Genomic DNA, 19072 nt, shown 5'->3' with positions numbered 1-19072 from the left:
TTATCTTCAGTATTTTCATCTCTAAACAGTCTGGGGTTTTTATTCAATAAATTACCTACAAAAAAGTAAAACATTTAATATGTCTGGCATTGCCTGCGCATACTTTGACTTATGTATGCAATGCTTTTTTAACCATAAAGACAAGTCATGGAAGCTTCTATTATACAATATCTCAAGACAACCCAAAAGAATGGATGTTAGAATTCAGAAAGAGTCCAGAAGTCACCGAAATGCCAGTAAAAAATACAGTTAGTTAAACATCTCAAACCAGTCATACATCCCTTCTAAATCTCCAACACAAGGTGAACTAGAAAAGAGGGTCCTTATTTTTCAGTCTCCCATGATTAATTCTCCAGTGTATAGAACACAGCACTCAAAATACTTTTGCTGAACAATGGCTGAGAAGAAAACTTGTTATAGTGAGAGTCATCTAGAGAGTAAAATGTGACCTGAGAAGAGACTTGGGTCAAAATTTCCAGGTCCATTCTTCTGAATCTAACTTCCCTTTCCTTCAATCTAAGAGTCTTATGATTTCTATATATTTTTCTGCATGGACAAAATGGAAAGACAAAAATGTGGCCATCAAGATAAATCATTATTCCTTCCAAATGAATGGTCCTGTTCATTTACACTCTTCTGTTAATTTATTTTATTATACCTTACTCCAAAAAGAGGTGAGTCTATTACACAATAGGTATACATAAACCATATCTTTCCTAAAATATTTTAATGTTTAAAACAAAAGATTAATATTAATATCCATTGTTTAAATCAATACACTGAAATTCTTTAGGGTGACCATGAAGCTATTTAATTACCTAGATTTTAAGGTTGTAAAAGTTTAGAGAAACAATGGTAAATCATGGTTATTAGCCTGACTAGATCTTAAGTCAGCTAATGTACTTTCCTCTGATTGGTCTATGGAGTATTTCCCTGGAAGGACTAACGGAGGCAGAAAAAGTACATGCAGAAAAGACTGTACCTCTGTACCTGACTTTGATGGCAGAAGATAAAAAGTGGTCTGAGGGAAAGAACTCCTGCCTGGTCACACATGCTCCTTGTTACTAAGCACATATACTCTGTTGGTGCCATTTTCAATAACATCATCATCCAGCTCCTTTGACCCTCCCATGAGGACTAGAAACCAGCAGCTCTTCAGGGATCTAATGGGTATTTGGATGTTATTTGAGACTGTTGAGGTATTCAGGCTTATAAACTTAGCAGCCACTAGGTTCTCAGCCTTTCCATTGTGAAGACAATCACTCTTTTGACTAGCTGATCCATATTATGTAAGCAAATCTAATGAAACTCAAAATCTCTCTCTCTCTCTCTCTCTCTCTCTCTCTCTCTCACACACACACACACACACACACACACAATCAATCAAATATAGGGTTATATGGTTTCTGATATAGCAAAGTATTCCTACACATATATTTTACCTTAGTCATTGTGTTGTCAGAGCAATAGAAAAGTAACTAAAACAGCTGGCCTAGGAGGACATGGATTCTAGTACCATACATTGTTAGAATTGCTGAGTCCAAAAACTGAGACCTGCTCACACAGACAAAACCTCTATACTCACAGTCAAGAATCTGAATAATAAGTCTAAAACTTCTTGCAATTTTTAAAAGCAATTATTGTTAAATTTATAATATATATTTTTGAAATAAACATGACTTATTTTGCCTGATTATAAAATGTAAAGTCACATTTGAGACAAGAATATTTTGTTAAAAATTCAAAATCTGTCAACTTCCACCATGTCACTATACATTAACAATAGTATGTGCACTCATGCCGGAGAAGCATGTAGACTAACTGCAGATTTTTACCTCTTGCTCTGTTCCTCCAAATTCGATCTCCAAGTCTGATGCCCAATTCAGCAACAGAATATCAGCTGCACCCTCTGCACCCCAAACCTGCATCCATCTCCAGTGGATCACATATATCTTCCCACCCAAATTCCCCTCCCCCAACCCTTGCTTCATCCAAATCCATAAGGCCTTCTCTAGAAATTCGCAGGTTACTTTGATTAGAGAAGCAAGTAAGCTAACAGCAGATCTTCACCTGTCTCTCCATTCTTCCAAGTCTAATATATCAATCTCATTCCCTACTCTGTAGTAGACTTTCTGCTGTGGGTCTCTCATCACTCTCTGGTCCTAATTCCAAGGGAAGAAACTAAGAAAATCCTGGTGGGACATCCTGATTTCCTCCCTCTCGTCAACCTCTTTAGCAGCCCCTAAGCTCATCAACGTTCCTAAGTATCAGGTCCCAAGAGCCAAAACACTCTTTGCCTGGACCCCTCAGTCATCTCAACTATTAGAAACACAGAAAAATTTCAGCACAGGCAGCACACAAGCATAATGCTCTCCTAACCAGAGAAGAAACAGAAACCAGGGAACAAAACACCCACCCAATAATGATAGACCAGATATCAGCACCTAAAATTATAATCTTCCCAATCATGGATCCCTAGAAGTCAGTGTAAAAGTACAATTAAAAACACACAGGACAATAAGTCTTTACTGTAGCCTAGAAACCCTATCACAGCAGACCCTGAATATTAAATCATAGCTGAAACATAAGAAAAATACTTTAAAGGACCCTTTCTTAATATGATAAAAGTCTTTTAAGAGGAAATAAATGGATAAATGCATTTTCAAAATATATTTAAAAAAACAGTAGATGGTAATAAAACAGTCAAGGTCTGAAAGTAGAAATAGAATCAACAAAGAGAACCCAAACTAAGGGAAATCTAGAAAGAAAAGATTTAGGAACTAGAACAGAGGAACCACAGAGGCAAGCTTCACCAAAAGAATACAGGAGACAGAAGAGAGGACTTCAAGGTCCTTGACAACACAACAGAAAAAAATGGATATAACAGTCAAAGTTAATGGTAAATGTTAAACAAAATATGCAAAACAAAACAAAATAGGAAGCCTGGGGCATTATGAGAAGACTGAAAAAGTTCAACTCAGCCCATGATAACCAAAATACTAAGGTATAGAACAAATAAAAAATTGAGAGATACAAAGAAAAAATAACCATTAGCATATAAGGGTCGACCTATATAGAACTATATCTGATTTCTCATTGAATAATCTAAAAGCTAGAAGGGCCTGAACAAATATGCTTCAGAGTTTTGAGACCACAGAATCTACCCAGACGACTATATCCAGTAAAACTTTAATCACCATAGATGGAGAAATAAGATGTTCCAAGATTAAATCAAGCATAGACAGTATATCTATAAACTAAGCCCTACAAAAAGTGATAGAAGGAAAATTTCATCCTAAAGAGGTTAACTGCAACACTAGAAGCACAGGAAATAAATTGTATCAGATCATTAGAAATAAAAGAAGGCAAAACATAGATACAAAATAACAACAACAAAAGTAATAATCATAGGATTCAACAATCCCTTCTCATTGATATATATCTTAACATCGGTGGTCTCAATTTCCCAATAAAAAGACACAAACTTAAAGAATTGATGATTAAACACAATACTAGCAGGTATAGCCATTTCGATAATCTATCAAAGTATAATACAAACTAAAACTAATGAAAAAAATCCACCAAGATAGTATTTCAGTGTTTAACATCTGTGCCCCAAACGATAAACAAGTTTGTAAAGAAACACTGCTACAGTTTAAATCATATATTGAAAATCATGCACTGATACTGGGAGATTTCGGTACCTCATATTATCCAATACACAGACTATCCAGACAAAAAACTAAATAGAAAAGTGCTCAAGCTAGTAGACATGATACATCAAATGGACTTAATAGATATCTACAAAAAATTTTAAGGTAACACAAAAGAATATACCTTCTTTTCAGCACCTCAAGAAACTTTCTCAAATATTGAGCACATACTTCACCCAAAGCATCTAGACAGATACCAAAAATTTAAATGACATCCAGAAATCTATCAGATCACTAAAGATTAAAGCTGGATACCAGCAGCAACAGCAGCAACAGAAAACTTAAAAATTCATGAGAACAGAACTGCTTTCTGCTGAATGATAAATGGGTAAAAACAAAACTTAGGAAAGAATAGAAATACCTCCTAGAATTGAACCAAAATGAATATACAACAAACCCAAACTTATGGGACACAGGGAAAGCTGTTCTAAATGGTAACTTCACAGCACTAAATATGTAGTTTGTTAAAGGAGGGGATTATTATACTAGCAACTTTAACAGTGTAACTGAAAGTTCTAGAACAAAAAAAAAAAAAGGAAAAAGAAAAAAGAAAAAAAGAAATCATAGCCAAAGGAATACACAGCAAGAAACAATCAACGTGAGGGCTTAAATCAAATCATAGAAGCAACTACTACAAACAGTACACAATACAGAACAATCAATGAAACAAAGAGCTGGTTCTTTGATAAAATAAAATAGATTTACAAAACCCTACCCAAATTACCTAAAAGGTACAAAAATAATATCATAATTTTAAAAATTGGAAATGAAAACGGGAAAAAAAACAGAAACTGACAAAATCCAGAGAATCATAAGGACATGGTTTAAAAATCTGTACTCCACCAAATTAGGAAATTTAAGGAAATGGATAATTTCTTCAATGTATATCATTTGCTAAAGTTAAGTCAAGAATACATAAAGAATTTAAGTAGACATATAACTTTCAAGAAAGTAAAAGCCATCTCTAAAATTGTCTTTAAAACTGAAAAAAAAAATAAACTTCTTCAAAACTGAAAAGAAAAAAGTCCAGGGTCAGATGTTTTTAGCATAGTATACTACAAGACTTTCAAGTAAGATATAAAACCAATACTTCTCAAATTATTCCACCAAAGAAAAACAGGAGAAACATTGACCAATTTATAATGAGACCATAGTTACTTTGGTAAGCAAACCACATAAAAACTCAACAAAAGATTACAAACCAATTTCCCTTATGAACATAGATGCAAAAATTCTCAATAAATTACTTACACACAAAATCCAGGAACACATCAAAAAAATATCCAGCATGATTAAGTAGGCTTCATTCCAGAGATTCACAGGTGGTCCAACAACCATAATCCATTAAGTGTAATCCACCATATAAATAAACTGAAAAACAAAAACCACACGATAATCTCACTAGATGCACAAAAGTCCATTGACAAAATTCCAAAACCTTTCATCATAAATGTCTTTTGAACTGTAGGGGATACAAAGGACAAACCTTGACATAATTAAGGTGATTTATAGCATACATCATTTATACTTAACATCATTTTAAATAAACATAAACTCAAAGTAATTACAAGACAAAGTTGTCTATTCTCTCCATATGTATTCTATACAGTATTTGAAGTCTTACTAAAGCAATAAGAAAACTGAAGATCAAGGAGATACAATTTGGAAAAGAAGTCAAAGTATTTTTACTGGCAGATGATATGATGAGGAAGGACACTTCATGTTCATCAAAGGAAAAATCCACCAAGATGAACTCTCAATCCTGAATATCTATGCTCCAAATGCAAGAGTACCTATATTCATAAAAGAAACTTAACTAAAACTCAAAGCACACATTGAAACCCACACAATAATAATGGGAGACTTCAACACCCCACTCAGATGAATGGACACGTCATTGAAACAGAAACTAAACAGAGACACAATGAAACTGATAGAGGTTATGAACCAAATGGATTTAACAGATATCTACAGAACATCTCACCCTAAAACAAAAGAATACACCTTCTTTTCAACACCTTATGGTACCTTTTCCAAAATCAACCATATAATTAGTCACAAAACAACCCACAACCTGTACAAAAAGATCGAAATAATCCTGTACATCCTATCAGACCACTATGGCCTAAAGCTGGTTTTCAATAACAGCAAAAGCAACAGAAAACTCACATAAAAGTGGAAACTGAACAACTCTCTACTCAATAATAATTTGGTCAGGGATGAAATGAAGAAAGAAATTAAAGACTTCCTGGAATTTAATGAAAATGTTGTCACATCATACCCAAATTTATGGGACACAATGAAAACAGTGCCAAGAGAAAAATTTATAGCACTAAGTGAACCAGTACAGAAACTGGAAAGATCTTAAATTAGCAACTTTTTAGCATACCTGAGAGCTCTAGAATGAAAAGAAGCAAACTCACCAAAAAAGAGTAGGCTGAGGGAATAGTCAAACTCAGGCCTGAAATCAACCAAATAGAAACAAAGAGAACAATACAAATAATGAGCAAAACCAAAAGCTGGTTCTTTGAAAGAATCAACCAGATAGAAAAATCCTTAGCCAAACTAATTAAAAGGTCCAGAGGCAGTATCCAAATTAACAAAATCAGAAATGAAAAGGGAGACATAACAACAGAAATGGAGGGAATTCTAAAAAATCATCAGATCCTACAACAAATGCCTATACTCAACAAAACTGGAAAATATAGATGAAATGAATGATTCTCTAGTCAGATATCACATACCAAAGTTAAATCAAGAGCAGTAAACTATCTAAACGGATCCATATCCCATAAGGATACCAGATTGATCAATGGAATAAAATTAAATAGAATTAAAGACCCAGAAATAGAACCAGACTTATGGACATTTGATCTTTCACAAAGACGCCAAAAAATATACAGTGGAAAAAAGAAAGTCTCTTCAATAAATGGTGCTGGTTTAACTAGATGTCTGATTGTAAAAAAATAAAAATAGACACATATTTTTCACCATGCACAAAGTTCAAGTCCAAGTGGGTCAAGACCTCAACAAAATCCAGATATACTCAGTCTAGTAGAAAAAAAAGTAGAAAAAAGCCTTGAAATCATTGACACAGGGGGAAATCCCTAAACAGAACTCTAATGGCCCACACTCTAAGATCAAGAATTGATAAGTGGGACCTCAGGAAACTGGAAATCTTATGTAAGGCAAAGGAAATAGTCAATAAGACAAATTGGCAACCTAAATATTGGAAAAAATCTTTACTAACCCCACATCCGATAGAGAGCTAATATTCAAAATATATAAATAACTCAAGAAGCTAACCACCAAAAAAACAAACAACCCAATCAAAAATGTGGTGTAGAACTAAACTGAGAATTCACAACAGAGAAATTTTGAATGGTGGAGAAGCACCTAAAAAAATGTTCAAAGTGTTTAGTGGTCAGAGAAATGCAAATCATAACAACCCTGAAATTCTACCTTATACCAGTCAGAATGGCTAAGATCAAAACCTCAGGTGACAAGGATGTGGAGAAAAGAAGAACACTCCTCCATTGCTGGTGGGATTGCAAACTCACAAGCACTCTGGAAATCAATTTGGAGGTCCTCAAAAAATTGGAAAGAGGTCTACCTAAAGACCCAACAATACCACTCTTGGGAATAGACTCAAAAGATGATCCAACATATAACTAGGGCACATGTTCCATTATGTCCATAGCAGCCTTATTTGTGATACCCAGAAGCTGGAAACAACCTAGAAGTCCCACAACAGAAGAATGGGTACAGAAAATGTGGTTCATTTACACAATGGAATACTACAATGGAACAAGGACATCATGAATTTTGCAGACGAATGGATGAAACTAGAAAATATCATCCCGAGTGAGGTAACCCAGACTCAAAACAACATGCGTGGTATGTTCTCACTAATAAGTGGATATTAGCAAAAAAAAAAAAAAAAAAAAAAAAAGGTCACAGAACTCAAAAAGGTCAATAAGCTGAATGTCCCAAGTGAGGACTCCTCAATCCCACTTCAGAAGAAGAAACAAGCAGAGATGAAGAGAGGGAGGTACCTGTGGGGGAATGGGGATGGAGTGGGGAGAAAGTGGGAACATGATCTGATATCGGGTGGGGTAAAAGGACTGAAGCTGAAGCCTTGAGGGCCAGCAGAAAATGGAAACAGTAGACTTTGGGAGGAAGGATGTTGGGAAGAACCTCCAGAATGTACCGGAGACCTAGGAAGTAAGAGATTGTCAGGACTCGGTGGGGGTGGGAGGGTTGTTGGTGAAATGCCTTACAGTAGGGAGAGTGAATTTATTGAACCAACCTCCAGCAGAAAAATAGGGCATCAAGTGAGGGATGAGGTCACTATCCCACAGTCAAAGCTCTGACCCATAATTCTTCCTGTCTGAATGAAATGCATGGATGGAAATGGAAAAGAGCCTGAGGTAAAGAAGGTCCAGTGACAGGCCCAAAGTAAGATCCAACTCGACAGGAGGCCCCAAGACCTAACACCATTACTGAGGCTATAGGGCCTTCACAGAAAGGGACCTATCACGACTGTCTTCCAAAAAGCCCAACGAGTAGATGCAGACTCTTACAGCCAACTAATGAACAGAAGTTGCTGATCCCTCTAGTTGAATTAGGGGAAAGCTGAAGGAAGCTGTGGACTGTAGGAGGACCAACAGTCTCAGTTAACCTACCCCCCACCCCGAGACCTCTCAGACACAAGATCACCAACCAGGCAGCGTAAACCAGCTGAGATGAGGTCCCCAACACATATAAACGGAAGACTCCCGGGTCTGGGTTCTGCACCTAACCCTCAAGAGACTGGAGACCCCAAGATGTTTAGAGGTTTGGTGAGGTTTGTGGAGACATAGGGGGAGAGAGGAAGTATGGGATGTGGAATTGTCCAGGAGGGGGATGGATCGGGAAGGGAATAAATTCTGGAGTGTAAATTAAATAAATTTCAAAATTTTTTAAAAAACTATCTGCAATGTAAGTGAATACAAAATTAACTCAAAAAATTAGTAGCTTCCCTTTATAAAAATGAAAAGCAAACTGAGAAAGAATTCATAGATTTAATTCTTGCCAAGATAGCCTTAAATATTATAGAATATCCTGGGGAAACGAACCAAGCAAATAAAAGAAATGTGTAATTAAATTTTCAAGTCATTGAAGACTGAAATTGAAAAGGATCTGAATAGATGGAAAAATCTATGCTTGTTGTTCAGTCAGTGGGATGAACATAGTTTTCTATGTTCATCATCAAGCTATAGAGTCAGTGAAATCCACATTACAGTTGCAACATAATTCTCAGATCTTGAAAGGCTAATTTTCAGGTTCATGTGTAAACCTGTACACACACACACACACACACACACACAGAGAGAGAGAGAGAGAGAGAGAGAGAGAGAGAGAGAGAGAGAGAGAGAGAGAGAATAGCTAAAACAATCCTAAATAATAGAACTTCTGGATACGTCACTATTCCTGATTTCAAGTTGTGCTACAAAGCTATAATAATGAAAATAGCATGGTATTTGTACAAAAAATAGATATTGATTAATTGAATTAAATTGAAGACTCAGATATTAATCCACATGTTTATAGACACCTGATTTTTGACATAGAAGACAAAAATAAACACACACTATAAAAACAAAAGAAAATGTGGTACATTTACACAATGACATATTATTCGGCCATTTAAAAAATGGCATCATGAAGGTTGTGGGCAAATCAATGGAACCAGAGGAATATCATCATGAGGAAGGTAACCTAGATCCAGAAAAACAAATGTAGTACGTATTCACTTACATGTGAATTATGTCAATAATAACCAAACTCCAATCCACTGAACCACAGAGGGCATGTGCTTAGTAATGGTTTAGAGGGTACAGATTGTTCTCATTATGAAATGGAAGTAGAATAGATAATCATGAATGGGTGAGGGTGGGGCTGGAAGGGGAGGATCAGGTGGAATAGGAGACTGAATGAGACGATGAAGAAGAAAATATGAGGAGGTACAGCCAAAAGTGAGAGCCATTTGAAGGATCATATGGAAATGTAATACAATAGAGACTTTCTAAAAATATGTAAAATATGAAGCTGATTTAAATAAAATTGAAAAATAATAGAGGAGATAGAGTCCCAACTGGCCATTGCTTGGTTACCAAATGAAGCCTCCCATACTGGGATTGATTCACATCTAATTGAGTTGTAGGGAGAAGTGGTCCCAGGGGAACCTCAAAACAACCCAGTCTATTTCCAAGATAACAGGTTGCTTTCCTCAAACTGACAATAGAACCCATTACTAAAGACAACACCTACACACACACTGAACATGCAGAAGTTGACCTGATGCCTACCCTGTCTTCACGTCTACATTCTAGTATCTCTGGTATAGAAAGGAACTCTGCATGATCCCAAACGGGAATAGTAAACAGCAAATTAAGCACAAACTCTTTGTTCTACAAAGATGGCCTGCCTGCAAAATATGCTAGGGCAATGGCAGCACAAAGCTTGTGTATTTATTATGACTTCAAATTTAATGTTTTGATGAGATTCCTGAATGTGTGAATGAAACAGGGATTTGGGGAATGATATCTAACAGATGGTATCAAATTTCTACTAATCCCAAAGTATAAGATTTTGTAGTTCTAACAATAATATTTATTCATATTTTCTATATGCACTAAATTTTACTCTCTGAGGCTGTACTTCTTAGTGATTTGTAATGTGAATAAAGCATATACCTAAATATTTACTTAAGAGGAAAAAGACATAAAAAACAAAGTGAGAGGCTAGATTGGGCCATCAAAAGTAATCAGTAATCAGTATTTCACTCTCTCATGATACCTCACTCTGTGTGTATGTTTGTGTGTGTGTGTGTGTGTGTGTGTGTGTGTTTGTATCTATGTGTAGGGTATGTATGTGTAGAGTGTATATGAATATGTAGAGTATGTATGCGTAGTGTATGCGTCTATGTATGTATATGTGTAGAGTGTATATATATGTGTATGTGTCTATGAAGGGTGCGTGTTTTTGTGTAGTGTATATATGTGTATAGGATATGTATCTTTGTGTGTATATGTAGGGTGTGTGTATAGGTATGTAACTATATGTGTGTATGTGTAAGGTATGTGTGTGTTAGGATGTGTGTATGTAGAATGTGTGTGTATGTGTGTAGGACATGTGTGTATGTAGAATATGTGTGTGGGGTGTGTGTGTGTATAGAGTATTGTGTGAGTATGTAGAATGTATGTGTGTATGGCAGATGTAGATGTATTTGAGAGTAGGTTCGATGTTGTGAGTAGGTTGGTAATGCCCCTGTAATGTAACATCCTAGAAAGATGTCATCACTATGTTAGTAATTTTTCTTTCATCCATCATATTAATTATCAGGTGAAATGAACTTTTTTCAGAGCCTATCCGCATTTAGTGTTGAGTGGAAGCTTGTTCGGTGACTTATTCTGAAGAAAATGGAAAAATGATTTATAATGAGTGGAGCTGGGGCAAAATGTCAGGAGATACTCCTTACAGTGTGAACACCCCAAGGCCAGCTGCTCTGCCTTTGACAGACTGAGTGTTCAGAGATGTTAAAGAAGGAAGTCTGCAAGACAGAGCTATCTTTGTGCTGTGTAACCACCATGTTTGTCTCTAAAACAATAGTTATCTCCTCTTCAGGGCCTATTTATTCTCCATCCCTTGAGAGTGATGAGAGAGAGGGGAGAACTCTGGCCAATTAATACAGAACAGTTTCCTACATGTCGAATCTACTGATCAACTGTGGTATTGTCCAGACGTCTGGAAATCAGGATACCAGGTATACAGAAAATAAAACTACCTTTCATTTATTTCAAAAGGACTGCCAAAGACACTTCCAAAGTCACTTGTTAGGGGCGTCTGCAATGAATTCCACTCCTGAGCAGAAAAAAAAGGCCCACTACCTCTATTCCTTGGTTAGACATTTTTTTTAGCCTTACTTTAATGCAACAAAACACGAGAATGATCTGTAGCTGTGAGAATGTAAAAGACCCAGGCATCACTCAGGTTTTCATATGACAAGATTTATCAATCCTTAACACGCTCAAAAGCTTGCGAGAACAGAAACTGTCAAACACAGTTATGGCACAGAGGCTCCATAGCAGCAGAAGAAATTACGTGGCGAAGTCACCAAATACACGGCAGCTCTGTTCCCGCACCCACACCAGCCGAAGGGAAATGGCAAAAACCCTTTCCTTCAGCACTGAACAGCTCAAGACCTACACAGAAGAATAAAAGGTGGCTGCAGTTACAGGCACTGACATTTCAGCTCTGCTCCCCCACTCTCTTCCCTGCTCAGTCCCAGGGGCAGAGGTGGCATTGACAGAAGGCCTGTGTCAGTTTCCATCTGACTGTCACTCTGGCTTCTGCCTCTATTATCAGCAGTGCACTGGGGCAGCCACTGCTAAAGGCTGCTGATCTCTATCTGCGCTGAGCTGGCCTTGCCATGAACCTGATTGCGCCAAAGCAGCAGCAGCCGGCCAGGGCGAGCCACAGCACAGAGGGAGGGAAGGGGCGGGCAGCTGGGAGGGGAGGGAACCCAGAAGAAAAGAGCCAGAAACAGACCCCAAAAGGTTAGGGAGGAGTAGGGTGGGCCGGAGGGCGGGGGCTGTAGTGAAATGGAACAGACCGAGGTGGAGTGGGGGGCGCTGATACAGTTTGGACCCTTTTCTTATTTTTTCCTATCCATTCTCCAGCGTTCAGTCTTTTGTGTCAGCTTTCAGAAATGCTCTGTTTGACTGGCAGCCTGTCACAGATCAGTTACCACCTAAAGCCGCTTGGCAGAGAGAGGTGACGGCCCAGGAAGGGATCTAAGTGGGTTTATCTGTGCTTCTTTACGCCTCGTGAGCTCCTTGACACAAAAGGAAAGGGTATTAAAGATCTAAAGCGAGCCCAAAAGCGTGAAAGCTCCTTATAGGCTGCAGGATGTGGATGTGACTAAATTTTTAAATATTTTGAGTTGATGCTATTCATTTTGCCAATAGAGTAGAAAGAATTTTTGTTACAGAAATGAGTGTATGTTCCACTTGAGTGAGATTTGGAAAAGGAGGAAGTCCCTAAAATATGTGCTTAGAATATTACAACTGCCCTGTATTTACAATTCTGCATCTCTTTTGAATATAAATAAAATTGGACACTCTTAAATAAAAAAATTAACATTAACTTGATTCAAGTGCATTTTAACATTACAGATTTTCTTTTTTTTCATCTTTAAACATTATAATTTAATATTTGGCGTTTATTTTTCCCACATAAATAGCAAGATGGAGGCAATCCAGAATTCATTCATTCTCTGCCATATCATCTCTCTTGGTCCTTTATGCATGGATTAATACTAAAGTAGTGTTCTGTTACCATGCCAATGGAGTCTCTCAACACATTCTTGCAATGATAATAGACCTACTACAGACACAGAGGGCGCCACCCCCTTTGTCATCCGATGACAATATCTCACACTTTCTGTAGTATTCTTTAGGTTAAAAAGCCTAAGATTTCATGGAATATCATTTGAATGGATTATCGATGATAACCAAATTCTTGGTATCAAGGTCAGGAAGATTTAATTTAGAACGTACCTAACTAAACCTAACCGACTCTGACTTCACACACTGCCCACGCCCATGACAGCCCTCTTCTCTGTGGGATCTATTAACTGCATCAGAAGTCCCCAATCCTGAGGACCTGTTAAAAGGGCCCTGGGTATCCTTTGGGTTTTAAGGATGAAATGAGACGATAAGTATGCTCCATTAATTTTTGGTAAATATTTAATGTTCAAAGTTTGGAGTGCCTTGATTTTATACAGCACTGTTGACTTTTCAGTACCAGTATTTTCCACTTGCCACCCTGGTGTCCTCCCTGCTCTCTGTGTCCCTTTTAGGATACATGGATATTATAAAGTTTCCCTCAAGGAAACTCTTGCTTGGCTGAGATTACTTCTTGATTGTTATCTATTTATAAATTACTAGATATGGGAGAATAAAAATATTCAGCTCTTTTATTTTAAACAAATATTAGCAAAATGCCCTGCCTATGTTAATATCCTCTCATAATCCTGAGAAAGTATTGTTATGATAAGATAGCTGAAATAACATTTGATGACTGGAACACAGAATTCAAGCTATGACATAATACATGGGTTTTAGGTTCATAAAGACTAAGTCTTTTATTTAATAACCATGGAGTCTTAGATAATTTCACCTTGAATTACTTAGCCCAAAGATAACTCTTTATACTGTAACTTGAGAAAAAAATACCACAAGGTGCTATATGATAAATATTAGATTGTGTATATAGAATTTTAGGGACATTGTATAGCTTGTAGCAAGCCTCCCATAAATGTCATTTCCACTTACTTCTCCAAAGACTCACAGTAAACCATTCAAAAGTTAAGCAGGCATTAAGGCGAGCAGGTGCTACGATGCTGGCAACCAGGTTATCAGCAAACAGATCTGTGTAGAGACCTAGATATTCTGTTTTACAATGGATTTAGAGAGAGAGAGAATTTGCTCTCAATATAAAGTAATTTCATCTAGATTCAGTCATATTGAATATTAACACAAATCATCTCAATTTAGAATAAAGTCAAAATATCATTTCTGCTAACCTGATAACAGTGGAATAAAAGACAATCAGGACAGGTACAATATTATGCATAGATACCAACTAAAAAGTAAGAAATCTGTTCTGTTAAACTTTGTACAAAATTCAACTTAGGAGCCCTTGTTAGCATTGCAGAAGACTGTACCCCCTCTATTTTCCACATTACTATTTAGTGTTCTATATTTCCAAGACTAGTATATGAATTATTCCCCCTTCAAAGTGGAAAACAGGAAGGGATCACGTCTAGCAGATGTAGACGTGGTTGTCACGACACACCCAGAATTCACTTCCCTCTAATGGCTTATTCTCTCAACCCCAGAAGCTGTAAAACTGGGGTATTAATTTTATTTTCTATTCTAAAACAGTATGCTATCCCACAAGGTATTCCCATCTCAAGTGACGTCAACAAGGTCTGAAAGGATATCATACACTATAAGAAGCTGAAGATGGTAAACACATAAAGAGAAAAACTAAAAGTAGCAGCAGAGGCCTTATTGCCCATGCCATTGTTACAGGGCTGGCCTGTTCTATATAGACAAAAATAGAAGATGTGAAAATGCAAGGTCAGAAGAACTCTGGTTCTAGTCTCAATGGCAATATTTCAAATTCATGACCAGGGAAAAGGAGGTGCCCCTAAGAACAGTAAAGCTTGTTCGTTCCCCATATGTGCCCATTAACTTCACAAAAAGAAAGCTGCTCCTAGACACAGCCTCAACCCCTGCTGGTCATCTCACAAATGTGCCACTGGCCATGCACAAAAGAATGTGGATGGCTCTTGTCACATTTTCTAAAAATCATGGTGGGAATAGTGACTATGTCTACTCGTTGAACAATGCTAAAAACGAGGCAAGGGCTTTCCAGATTCTCTTTCTTTGTCCCCGTCTGTTTCTTTTTGTTTGTTTTATCTCAAACTAATTTGCATTTGAGGAATAGAATTTTCTGAAGGAGAAAATGTGAGTTTCCTTTGCTTCATGATTGGAAGAGTAAGCAAACGCTATTGCAGTGGCTAAAACCATGAGGTGTTACATTGCTTCACTGAGTTAAAAACAATTTAAAACTACGTCTATTTCAATATAGGGAAAACATCCTTTGCAATGCATGGTGCCCAAATCTAGAGAAATCTGTATGAGTATATAGTTTAGACACATAGATGTAAAAACTGATACAGACTGATCTACAGGTAATTGAAATGACATGTAGAATAGATGGGTCCATGTTCAATGTGTTGAAAATGTGCTTTCCAGGTAATGTATTCACCCTTAAATTTTCAGTAGAGAACTAAAAATGTGCTAGTAAAGGGTGAAAAATAAATTAGAGCGGATAGCAGAAGAAAGACATCAGAATGTGATGTGAGTGTTCTGTTAAGAAAGGCTCTGTGGATCATAAACTTCTTTCTAGCCCTTTGGAACTATACTAATAGGTTAAAAAAAATAGCCATCATCTTTTTAACTTGGACCTTTACCATTAATTTATGACTCTACAACTGGCAGAAACAAGGTGGTTACAAACGTCCATGCTCTGAGCATCCAATAAACCAATTAAATCAATCTGGACAGGAGTTGTCTTTTACTAGTTACTGACTTAAAAGCCATTGAAATAATGAAATTGTATGTAATAGTAAGGTACCCATAAGCAGTGACGGTTATCAGTGGTCTGACACCCCTGGAGGATCTGAGGTTAAGAGAAAGAAATTGACCAGCCTGTCTGTCCTTAGTCACCTCTCCTTCTAAATTTCCTACTCTGCCAGCTCTCTTAGAAATTAGACAAAAAAAATAATTTCAAATGCTTTGAGGATTGTCTGGCTGTCTCAGCCACTGCAGTTTGGAGAAATGCTTTCTTACAGTTTATAATAAAATGCCAAAGCTGAAAGCATATTTGGATCACTTCTCATAACATTCAGCATCTGGACAGGGAATAACCCGGAAGTGCCCCACCATCACTTCCAGTACATGAGCATTTTACATTCAAACATTTAATGTTGTTTGAAATCATCATGTTAGAAAACTTGGTTCAGTGTTTTAGGATAACTTGGATAAAATTTTTCTGAAGCTGTTCAACAACAACTGCCAATTACGTCATTGATATTTTTATTTGACTAAAAATGATAAACAGATTTGTAATCAATTATTCTGAAGAAAACTATTGATTATTAAATTACAGAAATGCTCACAAACCACTTAGTTTACATTTTTAAGCTTAGCTGAATCTTAAAAAACCAGCAAAACTACTCCAATGCAATCTTATTCCACAGTTTGGATATCTGTGCCTGAGTTTAGAATGCCTGCTGGCCTCCCTGTGGATTGAACCATCACTAGAAAGTCTTTTGAGATGTGTGCCACGAAAACTCTAGTGCTAAGGGTAATTACTCTGTGGCAGTAATACCTAACGTGTTGTAAGGTGTTAATGCTTGCTTAAAAACAGGACAGATCCTGTATGTTAGCAAAATAATGACCCACACATAAATAGTAACTGGTATGAATACTATAAATATTTTAGTGTTTGATAGAAAATATCAGGGCTGTGTTCACGCTGCTCTTCAGGTCCGATTCATAGACATGGCAAAACCAACGAATTTCACTGAAAGTAAATACTATCCACTAATAGTTTTCTGCTTTAAGTGAAGCTCCATCTTCAGGGGAGTCCTCCAACAAATGGACTAGGAACTGCCCGACTCAGCGTCTGCGTGAATCCCATTCCCCTAACTGGGCTGCCTTACCTGGCCGCAGTGGGAGAGGATGTGCCAGTCTTACAAAGACAGGATGTGCAGGGGTGGGTTGGTACCAGGAGGAGAGGGGGCTTCTACCTTCTCAAAAGAGAAAGGGAGGATGAAGGGAAAGGCTGTGTAAGGGGGAAACATGGAGGTAAGGGGAGCTTTGATCAGGATGTAAAGTGAATAAATAAATTAAGTAATAAAAATAAAATACAAGGCCTAGGCACCTGTAAATTTTAAAAAAATAGTTTTCTGCTTTAAATATAAGTAAACTTTTGAGATTCCCACATATGCACACTTCTTTAGTTTATACATTTATTCGGAATTTAGGTATCAAAACAAGTAGTTAAAAACAAATTACTGGGCTGGAGAGATGGCTTAGTGGTTAAGAGCACTGACTGCTCTTCCAGAGTTCCTGAGTTCAATTCCCAGCAACATCATGGTGACTCACAACCATCTGTAATGGGATCTGATGCCCTCTTCTGGTGTGTCTGAAGACAGCAGCGACATACAGTGTACACAGATACATAAAATAAATAAATCTTTAAAAAAATAAATTACTAAAATTGAGCTTTCTGTTGGAATTAATCCTTCTTTCAATGTTTGGTAACACTTAACTCATGTTTTCTAGTATATGAACCAATGCAGATGGTTTTAAAATATTTTTACATTAAATAATACCTGATTTTCCTCAAAATACTACTGAACGTTAAGAAAGATAAAGTATAAAGTTACTTCATAAACAATTAAGAAGTAGATTTTGAAGTACAGTTTATTATTCTTTTCCAAGCCTAATATTCTCCACATATGCTTAGAGGTTTCTTAATCTCATGTCATTCTCAGGAGTTTACATAGCAATATTGATATGATAGCTAACTTTCCTTTACTTGACATACACGGCACAGAAAAAGATGATTGGAGATTTCTGAGTACTTCCGGTTTGTTTGATAATAAGAGGGCCCAATGTGCTTTTCTATTTAAAATATCTAACAGCTCAGTTATATATTTTCTCAGGTATTGGGGCATTTTGTTCCCTGTTAGTGGTGCTGGTGAAGTTGGTGGAGAACCTTTAAGAGGTAAAGTCTTACAGGTAGACACGCATCACAGGGGGCGTGGCTTTGAAAGTTTGTAATATTCTTCCGCATCCAAACTGCTCCAGTCACCCCACGTGCTGCCGCCTCCCCTTCCCTGCCATTTTGAAAACTCTCTCTCTCTCTCTCTCTCTCTCTCTCTCTCTCTCTCTCTCTCTCTCTCCTCCATAAGCAAAATAAGATCTTTTTTTTTATAAGTTGCTTTTTGGTCTTGGTATTTATGACATCAACAGAAAAGCAACTAGTGCACTTGGACTAACGAGAAATGTCCCTGATCCACCTTTGTAATACAGAACCAGAGTTCACTGTATCTGAGGCTTTTGCCTTGAACATCCAAGGGTGTGGTTCCTGGAGGGCCTGAAGAAATAAAGTATAACAAGGTGTTTATGGAGCTGACTAGGAACTGGCAAAGCACCATGAAGCTCATAAGAAACTACAAAGCAAAATGTTCCACTCACTGAAGCAGGACTCTTGACAAGGATGGACAATCTCTACCCTGTACACTAGATAGCTGTTAAGGTTGACGCAGGACAAAGACAGCTGACTCCATTTTCCCCACAAGCTTCTCCCTGAAGCTCCCTTCTAACCTCTTGGGTAAATAAGTCTTGTTTAAAACAAAGTTCTGAATCTGTAAAGGTGGGGAGCTGCATCTCCCCAGATAATTCTAAATTGGGAGGGAGAGTGAAGCCAGGAGGAGAAGCTCAGTGGTAGAGTCAGCTCCGGGAGAGGGGGTCTGGGGGGGAGGGATGGCACACATGTGTGAGTTCTGTGTGTGTGTGCATGTATGAGGGGGGGGGAGAGAGAGAGAGACAGAGACAGAGACAGAGACAGAGACAGAGACAGAGAGAGACAGAGAGAGACAGAGACAGAGAGACAGAGACAGAGACAGACCTATCATTTTATATTTCTTACCCTTATCATTTTATATTTCT

General features: G+C 37.3%; 1 long non-coding RNA gene across 1 annotated transcript in view; it reads right to left on the bottom strand.

The window, feature by feature from the left end:
* Positions 1 to 4769: 4769 nt before the first annotated feature.
* Positions 4770 to 19072, bottom strand: part of LOC116902817 — a 165835-nt gene continuing 151532 nt past the window's right edge. Inside the window, exon 3 of the long non-coding RNA XR_004388237.1 lies at positions 4770 to 5084. This is a non-coding gene — a long non-coding RNA (uncharacterized LOC116902817). The remainder of the gene's footprint in view (positions 5085 to 19072) is intronic.

The sequence above is a fragment of the Rattus rattus genome, chromosome 1, assembly GCF_011064425.1.
Source record: "Rattus rattus isolate New Zealand chromosome 1, Rrattus_CSIRO_v1, whole genome shotgun sequence".
In the NCBI taxonomy this organism is placed as follows: Eukaryota; Metazoa; Chordata; class Mammalia; order Rodentia; family Muridae; genus Rattus; species Rattus rattus.
This window is presented reverse-complemented; position numbering and strand designations above follow the sequence as displayed.